The sequence below is a fragment of the Amblyomma americanum genome, chromosome 1, assembly GCF_052857255.1.
Source record: "Amblyomma americanum isolate KBUSLIRL-KWMA chromosome 1, ASM5285725v1, whole genome shotgun sequence".
Classification (NCBI taxonomy): domain Eukaryota; kingdom Metazoa; phylum Arthropoda; class Arachnida; order Ixodida; family Ixodidae; genus Amblyomma; species Amblyomma americanum.
This window is the reverse complement of record NC_135497.1, coordinates 415,010,063-415,023,968: the sequence shown is the minus strand read 5'-3', so window position 1 is coordinate 415,023,968 and position 13,906 is coordinate 415,010,063.

The following is a 13,906-nucleotide window of genomic DNA, read 5'->3' as shown; positions in this document are numbered from 1 at the left end:
CGGTTACTTCTGTGATTGTGGTGGAAACGCGTTTTCTCTTAGCGCCCTTGTCGCTTACAGTGCGACCATGCTTTCTTTTGTGATTGTGGTGCAAACGCATTTTCACTGCGCGCTTGCCGCTACCAGTCGGACCGCGGTTTTTCCCGTGATTGCGGTGAAACAAATTTTCTCTGCGTTTGCTTGCCACTTCCGGTCGGACCGCGGTTTCTTCCGTGATTGCGGTAGAAACGCGTTTGCTCTGCTCGTGCTGGCCACTTCCGGTCGGACCGAGGTTTCTTCCGTGATTGCCCTGGAAACTCGTTTTCTCTGCGCGTGCTGGCCACTTCCGTTCACAGCGTGGTTTCTTCCCTGATTTCGGTGGAAACGCGTTTGCTCTAAGCGCGTTTGCCACTTCCCATCTGGCCGCGGCTTCTTCCGTGATTACGGTGGAAACGAGTTTTCTCTGCGCGCGCTTGGCACTTCCGGTCGTGCCGCGGTTCTTTCTGTGATTGCGGTAGAAGCACGTTTTGTCTGCGGGCTCTTGCCACTTCCGGTCGGACCGCGGTTTCTTTCGTGATTGCGGTGGAAACGTATTTTCTCTGCACGCGCTTGCCGCTTCCAGTGGGACCGCGGTTTCTTGTGTGATTCCGGTGGAAACGCGCTTTCTCTGCGGGAGCTTGCCACTTTCGGTCGGACCGCGGTTTCTTCTGTGATTGCGGTGAAAACTCGTTTTCTCTGCGTGTGCTGGCCACTTCCGGTCGCACCGCGGTTTCTTCCGTGATTGCGGTGGAAAAGCGTTATCTTGGCAAGTGCTTGCCGCTTGCGGTGGGACCGCGGATTTTTGCGTCATTGCGGTGGAAACGCGTTTTCTCTCCTCGCTCTTTGCCGCTACCGTTGGGACGGCGGTTTCCTCCGTGATTGTGGTGGAAACGCATTTTCTCGCCGCGTGCATGCCGCTTCCAGTGGGACCGCGATTTCTTCCCTGATTGCGCTGAAACGCGTATTCTCTGCGCGCGCTTGCCGCTTGTGGTTGGACCGCTGTTCCTTCTGTGATTACGGTGGAAACGCGTTTTATCTGCGCGCGCTTTCCACTCCCGGTCGGACCGCGACTTCTTCCGTGATTGCGGTAGTACCGCATTTTCTCGGCGCGCTCTTATGGCTTCCGGTGGGACCACAGTTTCTTCCGCGATTGCGGTGGAAACTCGTTTTCTCTTCGTGCGCTTGCCGCTTCCGGTGGGACCGCGGTTTCTTCCGTGATTGTGGCGAAACGCGTTTTCTCTGCGCGCGTTTGCCGGTTCCAGTGGGACCGTGGTTTCTTCCGTGATTTCGGTGTAAACGCGTTTTTCTCTGAGCGCGCTTGTCACTTCCGGTCGGACCGCAGTTTCTTCCGTGTTTGCGGTGGAAACGCGTTTCCTCTGCGCGTACTGGCACTTCCGGTCGAACCGCGGATTCTTCCGTGATTGCGGTGGAAACGCGTTTTCTCTGCGTGTGCTGGCCGCTTCCGGTCGCACCGCGGTTTATTTCGTGATTCCGGTGGAAACGCTTTTTCTCTGCGCGTGCTGGCCACTTCCGGTCGGACTGCGGCTTCTTCAGTGATTGCGGTGAAACGCAAATTCTCTGCGCGCTCTTGCCGCTTCCAGTGGGACGATAGTTTCTTCCGTGATTACGGTGTAAACGCGTTTGCTCTGAGCGCGCTTGCCACTTCCAGTCATACTTTCGGTCTCTTCCGTGATTCCGGTGGAAACGCGTTTTCTCTGCGCGCGCTTGCTGCCCGCGGTGGCACCGCGGATTCTTCCGTGATTGCTGTGGAAAATCGATTTCTCTGCGCGTGCTGGCCACTTCCGGTCGCAACGCGGTTTCTTCCGTGATTGCGGTAGAAAAGCGTTTTCTCTGCGCGCGCTTGCCACCCGCGGTGGGAACGCGGATTCTTTCGTGATTGCGCTGGAAACGCTTTTTCTCTGCACGCGCTTGCCGCTTCCAGTGGGATCGCGGCTTCTTCCGTAATTGCGGTGGAAACGCGTTTTCTCTTCGCGCGCTTGCTGCTTCCGGTCGGACCGCGGTTTCTTCCGTGATTGCGGTGGAAAGGCGTTTTCTCAGCGCGTGCTAGCCGCTTCCGGTCGGACCGCAGTTTCTTCCGCGATTGCGGTGGGAACGCGTTTTCTCTTCGTGCGCTTGCCGCTTTCGGTGCGAAAGCGGTTTCTTCCGTAAATGCGGTGAAATGCGTTTTCTCTGCGAGCACTTGCCACTCCCTGTTAGACCGCGGTTTCTTCCGTGATTGTAGTGGAAACGGGCTTTCTGTGAGCGTGCTGGCCACTTCCGGTCGGACCGCGGCTTCTTCCGTGATTGCGGCGAACCGCATTTTCTCGGCGCGCTCTTGCGGATTCCAGTGGGACCACAGTTTCTTCCGCGATTGCGGTGGAAACTCGTTTTCTCTTCGTGCTCTTGCCGCTTCCGGTGGGACCGCGGTTTCTTCTGTGATTGTGGTGAAACGCGTTTTCTCTGCGCGCGTTTGCCGGTTCCAGTGGGACCGTGGTTTCTTCCGTGATTTCGGTGGAAACGCGTTTTTCTCTGAGCGCGCTTGCCACTTCCGGTCGGACCGCGGTTTCTTCCGTGATTGCGGTGGAAACGCGTTTCCTCTGCGCGTGCTGGCACTCCCGGTCGAACCGCGGATTCTTCCGTGATTGCGGTGGAAACGTGTTTTCTCTGCGTGTGCTGGCCGCTTACGGTCGCACCGCGGTTTATTTCGTGATTCCGGTGGAAACGCGTTTTCTCTGCGTGTGCTGGCCGCTTCCGGTCGCACCGCGGTTTATTTCGTGATTCCGGTGGGAACGCTTTTTCTCTGCGCTTGCTGGCCACTTCCAGTCGCAACGCGGTTTCTTCCGTGATTGCGGTAGAAAAACGTTTTCTCTGCACGCGCTTGCCGCTTCCAGTGGGACCGCGGCTTCTTCCGTAATTGCGGTGGAAACGCGTTTTCTCTTCGCGCGCTTGCTGCTTCCGGTCGGACCGCGGTTTCTTCCGTGATTTCGGTGGAAAGGCGTTTTCTCAGCGCGTACTAGCCGCTTCCGGTCGGACCGCGGATTCTTCCGTGATTGCGGCGAACCGCATTTTCTCGGCGCGCTCTTGCGGCTTCCAGTGGGACCACAGATTCTTCCGCGATTGCGGTGGAAACTCGTTTTCTCTTCGTGCGCTTGCCGCTTCCAGTGCGGCCGCGGTTTCTCCCGTGATTACGGTGAAACGCGTTTTCTCTGCGAGCGCTTGCCACTCCCTGTTAGACCGCGGTTTCTTCCGTGATTGTAGTGGAAACGCGTTTTCTCTGCGCGTGCTGGCCACTTCCGGTCGGACCGCGGATTCTTCCGTGATTGCGGCGAACCGCATTTTCTCGGCGCGCTCTTGCGGCTTCCAGTGGGACCACAGATTCTTCCGCGATTGCGGTGGAAACTCGTTTTTATCTTCGTGCGCTTGCCGCTTCCGGTGGGACCGCGGTTTCTTCCGTGATTGTGGTGAAACGCGTTTTCTCTGCGCGCGTTTGCCGGTTCCAGTGGGACCGTGGTTTCTTCCGTGATTTCGGTGGAAACGCGTTTTTCTCTGAGCGCGCTTGCCACTTCCGGTCGGACCGCGGTTTCTTCCGTGATTGCGGTGGAAACGCGTTTCCTCTGCGCGTGCTGGCACTTCCGGTCGAAACGCGGATTCTTCCGTGATTGCGGTGGAAACGCGTTTTCTCTGCGTTTGCTGGCCGCTTCCGGTCGCACCGCGGTTTATTTCGTGATTCCGGTGGAAACGCTTTTTCTCTGCGAGTGCTGGCCACTTCCGGTCGGACTGCGGCTTCTTCAGTGATTGCGGTGAAACACAAATTCTCTGCGCGCTCTTGCCGCTTCCAGTGGGACCGTGGTTTCTTCCGTGATTTCGGTGGAAACGCGTTTTCTCTTCGCGCGCTTGCTGCTTCCGGTGGGACCGCGGTTCCTTCCGTGATTGCGGTGGGAACGCGTTTTCTCTTCGTGCGCTTGCCGCTTTTTGTGCGACAGCGGTTTCTTCCGTCATTGCGGTGAAACGCGTTTTCTCTGCGAGCGCTTGCCACTCCCTGTTAGACCGCGGTTTCTTCCGTGATTGTGGTAGAAACTTCTTTTCTCTGCACGCGCTTGCCGCTTCCGGTGGGACTGCGGTTTCTTCCGTGATTCCGGAGGAAACGCGTTTTCTATCCGCGCGCTTGCCGCTTCCAGTGAGACCACGGCTACTTCCGTGATGGTGGTGGAAACGCGTTTTCTCTGCGCTGGCTTCCCACTTTCGGTCGGACCGCGATTTCTTCCCTGATTGCGGTGCAACGCGTTTTCTCTGAGCGCCCTTCCCACTTTCATTCGAACCGCTGTTTCTTCCGTAATTGCGCTGGAAACGCTTTTTCTCTGCGCGCGCTTGCCGCTTCCAGTTGGACCACGCTTTCTTTCGTGATTGTGGTGCAATCGCCTTTTCTCTGCGCGCTTGCCGCTTCCGGTCGGAAGGCGGTTTCTTCCATCATTGCGGTGAAATGCACATTCTCTGCGAGCTCTTGCCGCTTCCAGTGGGACCGTGGTTTCCTCCCTGATTTCGGTGGAAACGCGTTTGCTCTGAGCGCACTTGCCACTCCCGGTCGGACCGCGGTTTCTTCCCTGATTGCGGTGAAACGCGTTTTCTCGGCGCGCGCTTACCGCTTCCAGTGGGAGCGTGGTTTCGTCCGTGATTTCGGTGGAAACGCGCTTTTCTCTGAGCGCGCTTGCCAATTCCGGTCGCACTGCGGTTTCTTCCTTGATTGCGGTGGAAAAGCGTTTTCTCTGCGCGCACTTGCCGCTATCTGTGGGACCGAGGATTCTTCCGTCATTGCAGTGGAAACGCGTTTTCTCTCCACGCTCTTTGCCGCTTCCGGTGGGACGGCGGTTTCCTCCGTGATTTCGGTGGAAACGCGATTTTCTCTGAACGCGCTGTCCACTTCCGGTCGGACCACGGTTTTTCTGTGATTGCGGTAGATTCGCGTTTTATCTGCGGGCTCTCGTCACTTCCGGTCGGACCGCGATATCTTTCGTGATTGCGGTGGAAACGCGTTTTCTCTGCACGTGCTTGCCGCTTCCATTGGGTCCGCGGTTTCTTCTCTGATTCCGGTGGAAACGCGCTATCTCTGCGCGAGCTTGCCACTTCCGGTCGGACCGCGATTTCTTCCCTGACTGCGATGAAATGCGTTTTCTCGGCACGCCATTGACACTTCCGTTCGGACCCCGTTTTCTTCCGTGATTACGCTGGAAACGCTTTTTCTCTGCGCGCGCTTGCCGCTTCCTGTGGGACCGCTGTTTCGTCCGTCATTGCGGTGTGAACGCGTATTCTCTGCGCGCGCTTGCTGCTTTTGGTTGGACCGCGGTTCCTTCTGTGATTCCGGTGGAAACGCGTTTGCTCTGCGCGCGCTTGCCACTCCCGGTTAGACCGCAGTTTCCTCCGTGATTGTGAAGAAACGCGTTTTCTCTGCGCCCGCTTGCCACTTGCGGTCGCACCGCGGTTTCTTCCATGATTGCGGTGAAACGCATTTTCTTGGCGCGCTCTTGTGGCTTGCAGTGAAACCGTGGTTTCTTCCGTGATTTCGGAGCAAAAGCGTTTTCTCTTAGCGCGCTTGCCACACTTCGTCGGACCGCGGTTTCTTCCGTGATTGCGGTGGAAAGGCGTTTTCTCTGCGCGTGCTAGCCGCTTCCGGTCGGATCGCGGTTTCTTCCGTGATTGCTGTGGAAACGCATTTTCTCCTTGAGCGCTTGCCGCTTTCAGTGGGACCGCGGTTTCTTCCGTGATTGCGGTGGAAACGCGTTTTCTCTGCGTGTGCTGGCCGCTTCCGGTCGGACCGCTGTCTCTTCCGTGATTGCGGTGGAAACGCGTTTTCTCTGCGCGCGCTTGCCACTCCCGGTTAGACCGCGGTTTCTTCCGTGATTGTGGTAGAAACGCGTTTTCTCTGCGCGCGCTTGCCGCTTGCGGTCGCTCCGTGGTTTCTTCCGTGATTGGGGTGAAACGCATTTTCTCTGAGCGCGCTTGAAACTTCCGGTCGGACCGCGGTTTCTTCCGTGATTGCGGTGGAAACGCATTTTCTCTGCGCGCGCTTGCCACTTCCGGTCGGACCGCGGTTACTTTCGTGATTGCGGTAGAAACGCGTTTTCTCTGCACGAGCTTGCCGCTTCCAATGGGACCGCGGTTTCTTCTGTGATTCCGGTGGAAACGCGCTTTCTCTGCGCTAGCTTGCCACTTCCGGTCGGACCGCGATTTCTTCCATGATTGCGGTGAAACGCGTTTTCTCTGCGCGCCCTTGCCACTTTCGTTCGGACCGCGGTTTCTTCCATGATTGCGCTGGAAACGCTTTTACTCTGCGCGCGCTTGCCGCTTCCGGTCGGACCCCGGTTTCTTCCATCAATGCGGTGAAACGCATTCTCTGCGAGCTCTTGCCGCTTCCAGTGTGACCGTGGTTTCTTCCCTGATTTCGGTGGAAACGCGTTTAATCTGAGCGCTCTTGCCACTCCCGGTCGGACCGCGGTTCCTTCCCTGATTGCGGTGAAACGCGTTTTCTCTGCGCGCACTTGCTGCTTACAGTGGGACCTAAGTTTCTTCCATAAATTCGGTGGAAACGCGTTTTTCCCTGAGCGCGCTTTCCAATTCCGGTCGGAACGCAGTTTCTTCTGTAAATGGCGGTGGAAAGGCTTTTTCTCTGCGCGTGCTGGCCACTTCCGGTCGCATCGCAGTTTATTCCTTGATTGCGGTGGAAAAGCGTTTTTTCTGCGCGCGCTTGCCGCTAGCTGTGGGAGTGCGGATTATTCCGACATTGCGGTGGAAACGCGTTTTCTCTCCACGCTCTTTGCCGCTTCCGGTGGGACGGCGGTTTCCTCCGTGATTTCGGTGGAAAAGCGTTTTCATTGCACGCGCATGCCAATTCCGGTCGGACGGCGGTAGCTTTCGTGATTCCGGTGGAAACGCGTTTTCTCTGCACGCGCTTCCTGCTTCCAGTTGGACTGCGGTTTCTTCTGTGATTCCGGTGGAAAAGGGTTTTCTATGAGCACGCTTGAAACTTCCGGTCGGACAGCGATTTCTTCCCTGATTGCGGTGAAACGCGTTTTCTCTGCACGCCCTTGCCACTTCCGTTTGGACCGCGGTTTCTTCCGACATTACGCTGGAAATGCTTTTTCTCTGTGCGCGCTTGCCGCTTCCAGTAGGACCGCGGTTTCGTCCGTGATTGCGGTGTGAACGCGTTTTCTCTTCGCGCTCTTGCCGCTTGTGGTTGGACCGTGGTTCCTTCTGTGATTCCGGTGGAAACGCGTTTGTTCTGCGCGCGCTTGCCACTCCCGGTTAGACCGCGGTTTCGTCCGTGATTGTGTAGAAACCCGTTTTCTCTGCGCGCGCTTTCCGCTTGCGGTCGCACCGCGGTTTCTTCCGTGATTGCGGTGAAACGCATTTTCTCGGCGCGCTCTTGTGGCTTGCAGTGAAACCGTGGTTTCTTCCGTGATTTCGGTGGAAAAGCGTTTTCTCTTAGCGCGCTTGCCACTCCTGGTCGAAAAGCGGTTTCGTCCGTGATTGCGGTGGAAAGACGTTTTCTCTGCGGGTGCTAGCCGCTTCCGGTCGGTCCGCGGTTTCTTCCGTGATTGCTGTGGAAACGCCTGTTCTCTTTGAGCGCTTGCCGCTTACGGTGGGACTGCGGTTTCTTCAGTGATTGCAGTGAAAACTCTTTTACACTCCGCGCGCTTGCCGCTTCCAGTGGGACGGCGGTTTCTTCCGTGATTGCGGTGGAAACGCGTTTTCTCTGCGCGCGCTTGCCACTCCCGGTTAGACCGCGGTTTCTTCCGTGATTGTGGTAGAAACGCGTTTTCTCTGCGCGAGCTTGCCGCTTGCGGTCGCACCGCGGTTTCTTCCGTGATTGCGGTGAAACGCATTTTCTCTGAGCGCGCTTGAAACTTCCGGTCGGACCGCGGTTTCTTCCGTGATTGCGGTGGAAACGCGTTTTTTCTGCGCGCGCTTGCCACTTCCGTTCGGACCGCGGTTTCTTTCGGGATTGCGGTGGCGACGCGTTTTCTCTGCGCGCGCTTGCCACTTCCGGTCGGACCGCGGTTTTTCTGTGATTGCGGTAGAATCGCGTTTTGTCTGCGGGCTCTTGTCACTTCCGGTCGGACCGCGGTTACTTTCGTGATTGCGGTGTTAGCGCATTTTCTCTGCACGAGCTTGCCGCTTCCAGTGGGACCGCGGTTTCTTCTGTGATTCCGGTGGAAACGCGTTTCTCTGCGCTAGCTTGCCACTCCCGGTTATACCACGGTTTCTTCCGTGATTGCGGTGGGAACGCGTTTTGTCTGCGCGCGCTTGCCGCTTCCAGCGCGACCGCGCTTTCTTCCGTGATTGCGTTGTAAACGCGTTTTCTCTTCGTGCTGTTGCCGCTTCCGGTCGGAGCGCGATTTCTTCCGTGATTGCGGTGTGAACGCGTTTTTTCTGCCCGCGCTTGCTGCTTCCAGTGGGACCGTGGTTTCTTCCACAAGCTTCTCTTCTGCCTTCTGCAGGTTTTCTTGTCCAGTTCTACCGCACCAACGATTGCAGTAAATGGATCAGCAATCGACACGTGTTCTCTGGCTGCACTGTCACCTTTGGAGCCTCTTCCTTTTGATTGTCCATTTCCGCGTGACATCAAGCCTGGAACGCCACCTAGCCACCACGTGACCTTGTCCGAATCGCCTTTTAAAGAACGTCAACAGGAATTTGTCTTCAGTGGGCGCGGCGGAACCAGCGTAGGCATGTGGTCTCACAAACTTCTCTTCTGCCTTCTGCAGGTTTTCTTGCCCAGTTCTACCGCATCAACGATTGCAGTAAATGGATCAGCAATCGACACGTGTTCTCTGGCTGCACCGTCACCTTTGAAGCCTCTTCCTTTTGATTGTCCATTCCCGCGTGACATCAAGCCTGGAACGCCATCTAGCCACCACGTGACCTTGTCCGAATCGCCTTTAAGAGAACGTCAACAGGAATTTGTCTTCAGTGGGCGCGGCGGAACCAGCGTAGGCATGTGGTCTCACACGCTTCTCTTCTGCCTTCTGCAGGTTGGTACCGATTACTGTTCTGTTAAAAGTGATTGCCGCTGTGTTCTGGTCCTGCCGTGCCCACAGCAGTTCGTTGAAATTGCCTACAATGCTTTTTGTATGTGCAAACTGCTCCTATGTGGAGACGTTGAAACTAATCCCGGTCCGGATACTAGTGAAATGCTGAAAGAATTACTTAAAGGGCAAAAGGGCCTAGCCACTGAAGTGACTGCTTTGAGAGAGCAACAGAGCAATATGGAAAAACTCATGAATGATATGAGACTAAGGTTTACAGCCTTGGAGAAGCAGGCAAACAGGATTGACACTCTAGAACAAGCAATATATGAACTCCAGGCGAAAATAACTGTTTTAGAAGACAGGAGCGCCGCTCAAACCTTATTGTTTTTAGAGTGAAAGAGGAACCCGGGGAATCTGAGGCTGACTTGAAAAAGAAGGTTCTAACTGAAGGTTTTGCAGAAAAGCTTAACGTATCTTGCAGTTCTGTGGGCAGAATACACAGGCTGGGCAAAATGGCAACAAACCGCCCTGTAATTGTGTTCTTCCAGGATTATAACGAAAAGAAAGAACTCTTTAAAACCTGCAAGAAACTAAAAGGCAGTAATATTTCAATACAGAACGATTATTCACGAAACACACCTAGGAAGCGTAAACTACTGTGGGACAGCGCAAAAACAGAAAGGAATGAAGAAAAAAGTTACCTTGATAAATAACAAGCTGCGAATCGAAAAAATGCTTTACACCTGGGACGACAGCGATAACAGCAGAGTTCAACTCGATCATAAAAACAGCTATCAAAGCAAAGACTGACTTTCACAACCTCGTGTTAAGGAATTTCGCTTACTTATATAAATGCACGTAGTATTGCAAATAAATCGGAGGCTTTGGAGGCTATCTTGTTGATTCACAATCCACACGCCGTAGTTATAACCGAGACTTGGCTGAGAGATGATATTGATGATGAAACTGTTTTCCCCCGCTCTTATCAAGTTTTTCGCCGTGATAGAGCAACACGTGGAGGGGGAGTTGCGGTCCTGGTGAATCAAAACACAGAGGCACACACGTTGCAGCAAATAGCTAACCATGAAAGTGTGACCTTAAAACTATCGTACGGGGGTAGATTGTTTGTGCTTTTTTGCTGTATACAGACCACCTGATTCACCACCTCAATATTTATGTCATCTGGCCGATCACATGTCTAAATTTCGCTGTGATAAAATATATCTTGTCGGTGATTTTAATCTCCCAAATATTGACTGGAATAGTCCCTTCCCTAGTACAAACAATGACATAAATGCTTCATACATGTGTGATATTATGCTTATTCATAATTTGCAACAGGGAGTTAAGCACCCAACGCGCATTGAAGCTGCATCTATTCTCGACCTCGTCTTTCTCAGCCAAGCAACAGAACGTTTTACTGTTTCAGTTAAAACTGGGTTATCTGATCATTGCATTGTGGTTTTTACTTGTCCCATTCAACAAAATGTCGACAGTGAACCTGCAAAAATTATTTCCGTGAAAAACTTCTCCAGAGCTAATGATGAAAGTGTGTTAGACTACTTCAGCTTACACCTTGACATGTTTCAAGGAACTAATGTTGATGAACTCTGGAATAAATTTAAAGAAATCTGTACGTGCTGCATTGATAACTACATTCCTAATACAACAAAGAAAACATGTAAAAAATCTCCTTGGATCACGCGAGAAATAATACATTTGAAAAGAAAAATCAAACGTCTGAAGTGTGGGGGTGCCTGTCGAAATATAGTTAAAATACATCAGGGTAACTTCACAAGCGCTTTGCGCCAGGCTAAACCAAATTACTTTCAGTATAGCCTGCCAAATTTTCTTCGTGACTCACCACATAAGTTCTGGAAATGTTTATCTAAAAGGAAAAAAACAATTACGCGCATTTCATGTCAAGGTGTCCAGCTTGCTGATAAATCGCAAATCTCTGAGGCATTCAATAAGTATTTTCAGAGTGTGTTTTCCCATAATGGTTTATTTGTTCAACCCAGTACCATGTCTCCCAACACGACCCCCGACATTGTTTCTTCATCTGGCGTATTCTCCATGCTACTCAACCTCAAAACTAAAGCGTCCGCTGCACCTGACGGGATACCAAATATTTTTTTGCGCCGTTATGCAGAAGCCATCACAGAGTTCCTGGTTGCTATTTTCCGCAAATCATTTGAAACAGGAAACATTCCTTCCGACTGGAGGAAAGCGCGGATTGTGCCCCTGCTGAAAAAGGGTGATCCTGCCTTGATTGCTAATTATCATCCCATATCAATAACTTCCACATGTTGCAAACTTGCTGAGCATATCATAGCTAACTACATAACTACATTTCTAAACGATAACAAGGTACTTACCCCCCATCAGCACGGGTTTCGAAAAGGCTTTTCCACTGTCACTCAGCTAACTTCTGTCATTCATACTTCTTCAAGTGTACTAAATAGCGCTGGTCAAATGGATGTTATTTTTTTAGACTTCAGCAAAGCCTTTGATGTTATTTCTCATGCCAAACTAATTTACAAACTTGAACTTATTGGTCTTCCTAATTTCATAATTCGTTGGATTCCTCATACCTTTCTCACCGCACACAATTTGTTTGTATTGATGATTGCTATTCAAACCACCTGCCGGTCACTTCAGGCGTTCCACAGGGAAGCGTCCTCGGACCTCTCCTCTTTTTGATATATATCAATGACATTACTAAGGTTATAACTACCCCTGTTCAAATTAGATTATTTGCAGATGACTGCGTTTTATTTCACCAAGTTACTTGCTAAGATGATCAAGTTTTACTAAACTCCAATCTTCAGAACATACATACATGGTGTAATAAATGGGAGATGAAGCTAAATTTAGAGAAAACAGTATACATGACGATAACTAACAAAAAGGCTTCCTTCTCATTTCCTTACAATATTTCATCTCACCTTCTGACCGAAGTCAGCGAGTACAAGTATCTAGGAGTTACAATAACGAAAACCCTTAGCTGGAATAAACATGTATCAGACGTATGCTCCTCAGCCTTTCATAAACTCTGCTTTCTTAGACATAAACTAAAACTTGCCCCACCTGAACTTAAAAAATTAACCTACTTTTCAATAATAAGGCCATCACTAGAATATGCGTGCACCGTCTGGGATCCCTACACTAAACGTAACATCGAGGCCCTTGAAATCATTCAACGCAAAGCCGTCCGTTTTATTTTCTCAAAGTATCGTGTAACTGACTCACCAACGACCCTCATGCAAACTCACGGTATTGAAACATTACAGTTGGGCCGGAAAATTCAAAGACTGAAACTACTTTTCTTACTAAAAAACCATAAACTGTCTATGAATACAGACCCCTTCCTGAAACCTAACACTACGCGCCAAACACGAAATCATCATACACAATCATTAACCCCTTACAGTGCTAGGATTAACGCCTTTAAATACTCATTTTTTCCACGCACCATTGAGGAGTGGAACAGGTGTTCGCCAGATCTCTTAACCAGAGCTGATTCTTTTGACTCAATGTTTTCTTCACAGCATTTAATTTGAGAGCCGTTTTTTTCGTTCACTTTTTGTATTTTGCATCTGAGCCTTGTATTTATTGCTGTATTTTGTGTTACAACTTGTATTCAACATTTTTTCAATTTTGCTAAACCTGTTCTTTTTGCATATATTATGTACTCGCCCCTCCTGCTTGGCCCTACTGTAGGCCTGCAGTATGTTCTAAATAAAAAAATAAATAAAAAATGATTTCGGTGGAAACGCGTTTTCTCTGAGCGCCCTTGCCACTTTCGTTCGGACCGCGGTTTCTTCCGTGATTGCGGTGTGAACGCGTTTTTTTCTGCCCGCGCTTGCTGCTTCCAGTGGGACCGTGGTTTCTTCCATGATTTCGGTGGAAACGCGTTTTCTCTGAGCGCGCTTACCACTCCTAGTCGGACCGCGGTTTCTTTCGTGATTGCGTTGGAAAGGCGTTTTCTCTGCGCGTGCTAGCCGCTTCCGGTCGGACCGCGGTTTCTTCCGTGATTGCTGTGGAAACGCCTTTTCTCTGCGCGCGCTTGCCGCTTCCAGTGGGACCGCGGATTCTCCCGTGATTACGGTAGAAACGCGTTTTCTCTTTGAGCGCTTGCCGCTTCCAGTGGGACCGCGGTTTCTTCCGGGATTGCGGTGGAAACGAGTTTTCTCTGCGCTCGCTTGCCGCTTCCGGTGGGACCATGCTTTCTTTCGTGATTGTGGTGCAATCGCATTTTCTCTGCGCGCTTGAGCTTCCGGTCGGACCGCGGTTTCTTCAATAAATGAACTTAAGTGAACTTTTGTCTCTAGTGAACTTGTGCCTTGGCTCTTTGTGCTTGGCCCAGGCTTGAGGCTGGGCAATGAGCTAACAAGAATGCACCTCGAGTGGGCGAAACAAAAAAAATGGAGGTCCGGCTGGCCGTGCAAGCACTGAGTGCTTCGGTCGCCGACGCTCTAGACATTTGTGAGCAGGTACTGAAGCTCCCACTGTTCAGAGGTGCCGCTGCTACAGCTAGGTTTGTGGGGTTGTTCGACCATTTGTTTGACATTCTGAATTCCAAGAATCCCTTGGTAAAATCCTACAAGGCGCCTTTGAGAACTCAGAATGAATCCTGTTGGATCGAATTTTTTTTCGATGCTCGAGAGTATATTAGCGCTCTGCAGGACCCAGCAGGACGGCCTTTTCTAGAAGGTGTTCAGAAAACAGGATTTCTGGGCTTTCTAACATGCATGCAATGCACCGAGAACATTTTTTATGAGCTTATTCATAGAGGCCTTTTGAAGTATTTTGCTGACTGACAAGATGAACCAAGATCATGCAGAGATCTTTTTTGGCTGTAT